Consider the following 10,014-nt stretch of genomic DNA (forward strand, 5'->3'; position numbering starts at 1 on the left):
CACCTTCTAGTTTCTGCCTGTGACTGACGTGACCTAATCCCACAGCTCTCTGTACCCAAATTCCATGGGTGAGAGAGCTGTATTCCCAGAAGCATGGACAATCCTGAGAGCTCAGGAGAGAATTCCACTTCTACTCACATTCTTGGGCCTGCCTAGAGCCTCTGGATGTAGGAACCTAGGAGCAGTCATGAAAAATTTCCTTCAGGTCTCTGCCTGTGCCCAGAGCTGAAACCCAGTCTCCCGGATCTCTGAGACACCTGAGATCAGAGGTAAGACCACCACTTCTGTACTGAGCCCTCAGGACACAGAAACCCAGGAGCAGTGTGGGACAGGAACATTCTGGTTTGTTCCTGTGACCAGAGCTGACACTGTGACACAGATTTCTGTACCCAGATCCAGTTGGGAGAAGGCCAGTCTCTAAGAGTGCTGACACACAAGTGTACAGGAGGATCATTTCACTGTCAGAGACAGCAAGACAGGTCAATGCCAGAGATAACCAGATTGCTAGAGGCAAGCACAGGAACCTAGATTACTTGGCATCATCAGAGCCCAGTTCTCCCACCAAAGTACTACTGGACATCCCACCATAGAAGAAAAAGAAAATTTGGATTTAAACACACATATCATGATGGTGATAGAGCACTTTAATAAGGACATAAATAACTCTCTTAAAGAAATACAGGACAACACAGGTACACAAGTAGAAGCCTGTAAAGAAAAACCCCACAAATCCCTTAATGAATTACAGAAAAACACAATGAAACAAGTAAAGGTATTCAACAAAACCCTCCACGATCAAAAAATGGAAATTAAAACAATAAACAAATCACAAAGGGAGACAGCTCTGGAGATAGAACAGGAGAGAGAACAGGAGTCATAAACGGAAGCAACACCAACAGAATACAAGAAGAGAGAATCTCAGGAGCAGAAGATACCATAGAAAACATTGATACAACCATCAAAGAAAGTGTAAAACGTAAAAAACTCCTTACCTAAAATGTCCAGGAAATCCAGAATACAATGAGCAGATCAAACTTAAGGAAAAAGAGTAATCTTCTTGCAACAAAAACAATAAAAGAGAGACACAAAACATAACTCCACCTCTAACAAACAACACAACAACAACAACAACAACAACAAAAACCCCAGGAAACAATAATCACTATTCCTTAGTATCTCTTAACATCAATTGACTCAATTTCCCACTAAAAGTACATAGAATAAACAGAATGGATATACAAAGAAGATCCAGCGATTTGCTGCATACAGGAAACACACTTCAAGGACAAGGATAAACACTACTTCAGAGTAAAATGCTAGAAAACAATTTTCCAAACAAATGATCCCAAAAAAGAAGCTAGAGTAGCCATTCTAATATTGATTAAAATCAACTTATAACCAAAAGTTATCAAAAACATAAGGAAGAACACTTCATATTCATCAAAAAATATCCAACAAGATGAACTGTCAATCCTGAATATCTATGCTCCAAATTCAGGGACACCTACATTCATAAAGGAAACCTTATTAAAGATCAAAGCACGCATTTCACCTCACACAAGAATAGTGGGAGATTTCAACACCCCCACCCTCTGCAACAGACAGATCATGGAAAAAGAAACTAAGCAGACTCACAGAGAAACTCACAGGTAGGGAATCAAATGGATTTAAAAATTTTGTATAAATCATTTCATTCTAAAACGAAAGAATATAACTTTTTCTCAGCACCTCGTGGTGTATTTTCCAATATTTACCCCAAACATTCAGTCAAAAAAAAAACAAAAAAAAAAAAAAACAAAAACAAAAAAACAGGCTCAACAAATACAAGAAGATTGAAATAATCTCATGCATCCTATTAAATCACCATAGATTAAGGCTGATCTTCAATAACAAAAATAAAAAATGACAGAAGTCCCACATACTCATGGAAGCTGTACAACACTATATTCAATGATAACCTGGACAAGGAAGAAATAAAGAAAGAAAATAAAGACTTTTTAAAATTTAATGAAAATGAAGGCACAACATACCCAATTTATGGGACACAATGAAGGCATTGCTAAGAGGAAAACTCATAGATATGAGTTTTCAGAAACAGAAACTGGGGAGAGCAAGCACTAGCAGTTTGACAACACCTCTGACAGCTCTAGAACAAAAAGAAGCAAATACACCCAAGAGGAGTAGATGGCAGCAAATAATCAAAATGAGGCCTGAAATCAACCAAGTATACACAAAGAGAACTATAAAAATAATCAACAACACCCGGAGTTGGTTCTTTGAGAAAAATTGACAGGCTAGATAAACCCTTAGCAAAACTAAGTAGAGGGCAAAGGAACAGTATTCAAATTAAGAAAATGAGAAATAAATGGGAAGACATAACAACAGAAACTGGAGAAATTAAAAAAATTATCAGATTCTATTACAAACCTCATACTCAACAAAACTGGAATATCTCAATGAAATCGATCTAGACAGATTCGAGGTATCAAAGATAAATCAGGATCAGATACACCATCTAAAGAGTTCCATAATCCCAAAAGAAAAAAATAAAGAAGTTACTAAAATTCTCCCAACAAAAAGAACAAAAGCTCAGAACCAGAGGGGTTTAATGCAGAATTCTATCAAACCTTCAGAGAAGATCTAATACAAAATAGAAACAAAAGGAACACTACCCACTTCGTTCTATGAAGCTACTGTTATACTGATTCCAAAACCACACAAAGATACAACAAAAAAAGAGAACTTCAGAACCATTTCACTTATGAATATCTATGCAAAAGTACCCAATAAAATTCTTGCTATCTGAATCCAAGAACATACCAAAATGATCATCCGTCATGATCAAGAAGGCTTTATCCCAGGGATGCAGAGGTGGTTCAATATACAGAAATCCATCAACATAATCCACCATATAAGCAAACTAAAAATACCCCATGACCATTTTATTAAATGTTGAAAAAGCAACTGACAAAATTCAATTCTTGGAAAGATCATGAATTCAAGGCCCATAAAAAAACTTAGTAAAAGCAATATACAGCAAACCAGTAGCCCAACATCAAACAAAATGAAGAGAAACTTGAAGCAATCTTACTAAAATCAGGGACTAGATGAGGCTGTCCATTCTCTCCCTATCTATTCAATAGAGTACTTGAAGTTCAAGCTAGAGCAATTAGAAAACAACAGGATGACAAGGTGTTATAAATTGGAAAGGAAGAAGTCAAAATATCACTAATATGTTATATTAGTATACCTAATTGACCCCAAAAATCCTACCAGAGAAGTCCTAAACCTGATAAACATCAGTAAAGTGGCTGGATATAAAATTAAGTCAAACTAATCGGTAGCTTTCTTCTACTCAGAGGATAAACAAGCTGAGAAAGAAATTAGGGAAATGTCTTTCTTTGCTACCTCAGGACAAGTCCATACGGGGGTTATTCTTGGTTCCCATCATAGCTTAAAAGGGAAACTTACACAATGTCTGGAGCCCTTGATGTCCTGTAGATGAAGGAGGAGAATGTCTTCAAATTCTTTGCTGCAGGAACCCACTTAGGTGGCACCAACCTTGTTTTTAGATGGAGCAGTACTTCTAGAAAAGGAAAAATGACAGTATCTACATCACAAACCTGAAGAGGACCTGGGAGAAGCTGTCGTTCGCAGATCGTGCTATTGTGGCCATTGAGAACCCTCCTGACGTCAGCGTGATCTCCTCCAGGAACACTGACCAGCGAGCTGTGCTGAAGTTTGCCGCTGCCACAGGAGCCACTCCAATTGCTGGCCACTTCACACCTGGGACCTTCACTAACCAGATCCAAACAGCTTTCAGGGAGCCACGGCTTCTAGTGGTGACCGATTTCCGGGCTGACCACCAGCCCCTCACAAGAGCCTCTTATGTCAAACTGCCCACCATTGCTCTGTGTAACACAGACTCTCCCTTGCGCTATGTGTACATTGCCATCCCATGATACAACAAGGGCGCTCACTAAGTGGGTCTGATGTGGTGGATGCTGGCCCGGGAAGTACTGCTCATGCCGGGTACTATCTCTCATGAGCACCCAAGGGAGGTTATGCCTGATCTTTACTTCTACAGGGACCCAGAGGAGATTGAGAAGGAGTAGCAGGCTGCTGCTGAGAAGGCTGTGACCAAGGAGGAACTGCAGAGTGAATGGACCTCACCAGTGCCTGAGTTCACTGCTGCTCAGCCTGAGGTGGCCGACTGGTCTGAGAGTGTGCAGGTACGCTCTGTGCCCATCCAGCAGTTCCCCAGAGAAGACTGGAGTGAGCAGCCAGTCACTGAAGACTGGTCAGCAGCTCCCACAGCGCAGGCCACTGAATGGGTTGTAGCCACCACTGAGTGGTCCTGAGCTGCTTTGCAGATGCCTGAGCGAAGGGAAGAAACGTGGAAAGAAAATAAAGTTTCTAAAAGCTGGAAAAAAAGAAATTAGGGAAATGAAACCCTTCACAATGGTCACAAATAATATAAAATATCTTGGGGTGACTCTAATGAAATAAGTGAAAGATCTGTATGACAAGATCTTCAAGTATCTGAAGGAAGAAATCAAAGAGGACCGAGATATTGGAAAGACCTTCGATGTTCATGGATTAGCAGGATGAATATATTACAAATGGTCATTTTGCCAAAGACTATCTCTATTTTCAATGCAATTCCCATCAAAATTCCAATTCAATTCTTCATAGAGTTAGAAAGAACAATTCTCAAGTTAATTTGGAATAAAACAAAAAACAGGATAGGGAGAACTGTTCTCAAAAATAAAAGTACTTCTGGGGACAAAATCACCCCTGATCTCAAGCTGTTCTACAGAGCAATAGTGATAAAAATCTGCAAGGTCTCAGTACAGATATAGACACTAGAGCAATAGAATAGAAGTGAAGACCCAATAATGACCCATACTCACATGGCAACTTGATATTTGACGAAGAATCTACAACTTTTCAGTGGGGGAAAAAAACTAGCGTTTTCAACAAATGGCACTAGGTCAACTGGCGGTCAGCATGTAGAAGAAAACAAATAAATCCATTCTTATTTCCCTGTACAAAGCTCAAGTCCAAGTGGATCAAAGGCCTCCACATAAAATCAAATACACTGAATCTAATAGAACAGAAAGTGGGGAAGAGCCTCAAACACATGGCCACATGGGAATATTTCCTGATCAAACAAACAAACAAAAACAATGGCTTATTCTCCAAGATCAAGAATCTACAAATGGGAATTCACAAAATTGCAAAGCTTCTGTAAGCCAAAGGACATTGTCAATAGAATAAAATGGCAACCAACAGATTGGGAAAAAATCTCTACCAATCCTATGTCTGATAGAGGGCTAATATCCAATATAAACAAAGAACTCATGAAGTTAAACTCCAAAGAACTAAATAACACTATTAAGAACTGTAGAACAGAGCTAAACAGAGAATTCTCATATGAGAAAAATGGAATGGCTGAGAGGTACATAAGGGTGAGAATGTGGAAAAAGAACACTCCTCCATTATTGGTGAGATTGCAAGCTGGTACAACCACTCTGGAAATCATTCTGGCAGTTCTTCCGATAATTAGACATACTGCTACCTGAGGACTCAGCTATATCACTCCTGGGTATACACCCAAAAGATGTTCCTACATATAACAAGGACACATGCTCCACTATGTTCATTACAGCCTTATTTATAATAGCCAGAAGCTGAAAAGAACCCAGATGCCCTTCAACAGAGGAATGAATACAGAAAATGTGGTACATTTACACAATGGAGTACTATTCAGCTATTAAAAACAATGTCTACATGAAATTCTTAGGCAAATGAATGGAACAAGAAAATATCCCGAGTGAGGTAATCCAATCACCAAAAAAAAAAAAAAAAAATACATGGTATTCAAACACAGATAAGTGGATATTAGCCCAAAAGATGGAAATACATATGAAAAAAATTCTGAAATCATATGAAGCTCAAGAAGGAAGACCAAAATGTGGATGCTTCATTTCTTTTTAGAAGGGAGGGCAAAATACTCGTGGAAGGAAATATAGGGACAAAGAGTGGAGCACTGACTGAAGAAATGTCATACAGAGACTGCCCTACCTGGGGATCATAAGCAGCCACAAAACCCAGTCACCATTGCTGATGCCAAGAGGCACTTGCTAACAGGAGCCGGTTATGGGTGTCTCCTGAGAGGTTCTGCAAAAGCCCTACTGATAAAGATGAGGATGGTTGAAGCTAATAATTGGGCTGAAGAAGGGGACACCAATGGAAGATTTAGAGAAAAGACTGAAGAAGCTGAAAGTGTTTGTAACCCCATAGGAAGAACAATATCATCAACCAAACAGACCCTACCAAGCTCCCGGGGACAAAACAACCACCAATGAATACACATGGGGGGACCCATGACTCCAGCTGCACATGTACCAGAGGATAGCATTGTCCAGCATCAATAGGAGGAAAGGTCCTTGGTCCTGTGAAGTCTCATTTCTTCAGTGTAGGTAATGCCAGGGCATTGAGGTTGGAGTGGGTTGTTGGGAGTGGGAGCATCCTCATAGAAGCAAGGGAGGGCTGGAGGATGTATAGGGGAAGCTGGAAACAGGATAACAACTGATACGCAAATACATAAAATGTCCAAGAAAAGTAAAATTTAAAAAAGAGCTAATATTTAGACTTTTTGTTGATAACCATATTTTCTCATTTCTTGTATCTGCATAAGCATAACCACATCACCATATTAAAAGACTTGTAGTTTTCCATTCTAAATTCAACTGCCACATTCTTATAGCATATTGGTTAGCCAAGTTCCTTGTTTTTTTTTGTTTTTTGTTTGTTTGTTTGTTTTTTCCTGATAGCCCAATGTCTCTCAGCTGCTGGTGTTTCTTTGCACCAATATGAAGAAAATTTAGAGTTAACAAGGCATTATTTCCTCTGCTCCCGAGGGTGTTTACTCTCCCCTTTTGTTTAATAAGCATCTCTTTTAAGGTATTATTGGCTCTTTTATACCTGCTTTTCCTGTGGGATTGTGATATACCTTAACATGGTTTGCATGGTAATATGCAAATAATTGTTTCATTTTTATTGGATACATAGGAGCATTATCAGTTTTAATTTCTGTTAGCATCCCCATAACTGCTATTATTTCTAATTAGTGTGTAATAACACAATCAGACTTTTCAGAACATAAAGAAGGTAACCCTTGAAACCCTGATTTTATGTCAAATTTATGGTGTATACAATATTTTCTTCCAAATTCTTAGAAATGGAAAATATTCAACTGCCAGATGTCATTTCTCTTGGTATTTCTAGGGTTACTACTAGCAGATAAAGGAATTTGGTTGCATAGAAAATACTTAGTACATTTATCATCATCATCAACATAATTATTATTATTATTATTATTATTATTATTATTATTATTATTATTATTTCTTCTTTGGCTTCTTGCAAACTGATGGGAATTTTTTCCTAATCCTTTTCCCATTAACATGATGTTTTTCATGAAACTTAATGCTTTTAACATATTTACCATTAGTAACTGGTAAATGTCACTTCTTGAACAAGTGGATGTGTCAAACCTATATGAGACCTAAAACATGTAGTTTATAAAGGATGGTTTCTACTTCTATGGACTGTTGCAATTCTATAAATAATAAGGTTAATTCTGAGTTATCAGGTACAAACTCAGCAATCTCTATTTGTAAAACAACTCTCTCTTTTTATAAAGAATCAATGATTATGATAAGAGATGCTGGATAATCCAATAATACCATTAGGTTTGCATATAATTCTGAATTTTGAACTGAAGAATATAGTTTTATATAGCTTGCAAATTGTCTGATTTTCAGCTCACCATCCTCTCATCTTGTTTACATCTGTATACAATGTAGTTGTCTTTGAAATTGGTGGTCTCTTTATGATATGTTGAAAAATTCAATTGTTCTTTTAAGGCCATGCATTTGCTTTTCAGATAATTGTTACTAATTTCTCTTAAGTAGTTACTGCAAGCTCTTTGCCAGTATACACTGATCACCCATAATGATATAATCTTATCATTTTTAAGAGGTATTACAATTTTGGATGAATTTGTTTCTGATAATTGGCATAATATTATTTACATTTTATAATTAACTCAATCTTTAATTTTTTACTTTGTTTCTGAGCTAAGAAAAATAATTCCACAATGCTACGTTATCTTAGCATAATGAACTCACTAGAAGAATATATTGAAGACAAAACAAGCAAAATACTTGCAAGTTTAGGATCAATTCAATGCACATATGCATCTTATAGTCTTTGTTCTACAATAATTAACATTTTTCTACTTCAAATGTTAAGCATCTTGGACTTTTTCAATTTGATTCTCCTCGAAGTGTTTGAAACAAATTATTTAACTCATATGTACTTAATCCAGTTGTAGGCCTGACACAGTTCATATCTCCCATTAGTTTTTTAAAATCATTAAGTGTTTCCAATTGGTCACTGTGGAATTATATGTTTTTGATCAAATTATTTGCTTACTGACTTTATAATTTAAATAACTAAATGACTCTCTTTTTTTTGTATTTTTCTAGAGCAATCCATAACCACCAGCATGACAGAAATTTTTGTGCTACCTTAAAATTATTCTACAAAATATCTTTGTAAAAAACAGCTAGCAGAATGTCATCCACATAATAATAAATGATAAATTGAAAAACTTTCTTTTTTTGTTCCTCCATCTTATTAAATTGTGTATTTTTACTTACATTACAATTGTTATTGCTTTTCCTGGTTTCAAGGCAACATCCCCCTAACCCGTCCACCACTCTATCTATATGGGTGTTCCCCTCCCCATCCTCCCCCCATTACCACCCTCCCGCAAACAATCACGTTCATTGGGGGGTTCAGTCTTGGCAGGACCAAGAGGTTCCCCTTCCACTGGTGCTCTTACTAGGCTATTCATTGCTACCTATGAGATTGGAGCCCAGGGTCAGTCCTTGTATAGTCTTTGGATAGTGGCTTAGTCCCTGGAAGCTCTGATTGGTTGGCATTGTTTTTCATATGGGGTCTCAAGGCCCTTCAAGTTCTTGCAATCCTTTCTCTAATTCCTTCAACGTGGGTCCCATTCTCAGTTCAGTGGTGTAATGATGGCATTAGTCTATGTATTTGCTGTATTCTGGCAGTGTCTCCCAGGACAAATCTACATCCAGTTCCTGTCGACCTGCATTTCTTTGCTTCATCCATCTTATCTAGTTTGGTGGCTATATATGTATGGGCCACATGTGGGGCAGGCTCTGAATGGGTGTTCCTTCTGCCTCTGTTCTAAACTTTGCCTCCCTATTCTCTCCCAAGGGTATTCTTGTTCCCCTTTTAAAGAAGGAGTGAAACATTCGCATTTTGATCATCCGTCTTGAGTTTCATTTGTTCTAGGCATCTAGGGTAATTCGAGCATTTGGGCTAATAGCCACTTATCAATGAGTGCATACCATGTGTGTTTTTCTGTGATTCGGTTACCTCACTCAGGATGATATTTTCCAGCTCCAACCATTTGCCTACGAATTTCATAAAGGCATTGTTTTTGATAGCTGAGTAAAATTCCATTGTGTAGATGTACCACATTTTTCTATCCATTCCTCTGTTGAAGGGCATCTGGGTTCTTTCCAGCTTCTGGCTATTATAAGATCTAGTGAACATAGCGGTCTTTGTTATATGTTGGGGGCATCTTTGGGTATATGCCCAAGAGAGATATAGGTCCCTCAGGTAGTTCAATGTCCAATTTTCTGAGGAACTTCCATACTGATTTGCAGAATCGTTGTACCTGTCTGCAATCCCACCAACAATGGACAAGTGTTCCTCTTTCTCCAAATCCTCGAGAGCATCTGCTGCTGCCTGAGTTTTGAATCTTAGCCATTCTCACAGGTGTGATGTGAAATCTCAGGGATGTTTTGATTTGCATTCCCTTATGACTAAAGATGTTGAACGTTTCTTTAGCTGCTTCTCAGCCAATCAGCATTCCTCAGCTCTGAATTCTTTGTTTACCTCTGAACC

General features: G+C 38.0%; 1 pseudogene; it reads left to right on the plus strand.

Moving 5' to 3' along the window:
• The first annotated feature begins 3,474 nt into the window (after window positions 1-3,474).
• LOC116907235 lies at window positions 3,475-4,361 on the plus strand (annotated as a pseudogene).
• Window positions 4,362-10,014: the final 5,653 nt, after the last annotated feature.

This window comes from Rattus rattus, chromosome 8 (assembly GCF_011064425.1).
Source record: "Rattus rattus isolate New Zealand chromosome 8, Rrattus_CSIRO_v1, whole genome shotgun sequence".
Lineage (NCBI taxonomy): Eukaryota > Metazoa > Chordata > Mammalia > Rodentia > Muridae > Rattus > Rattus rattus.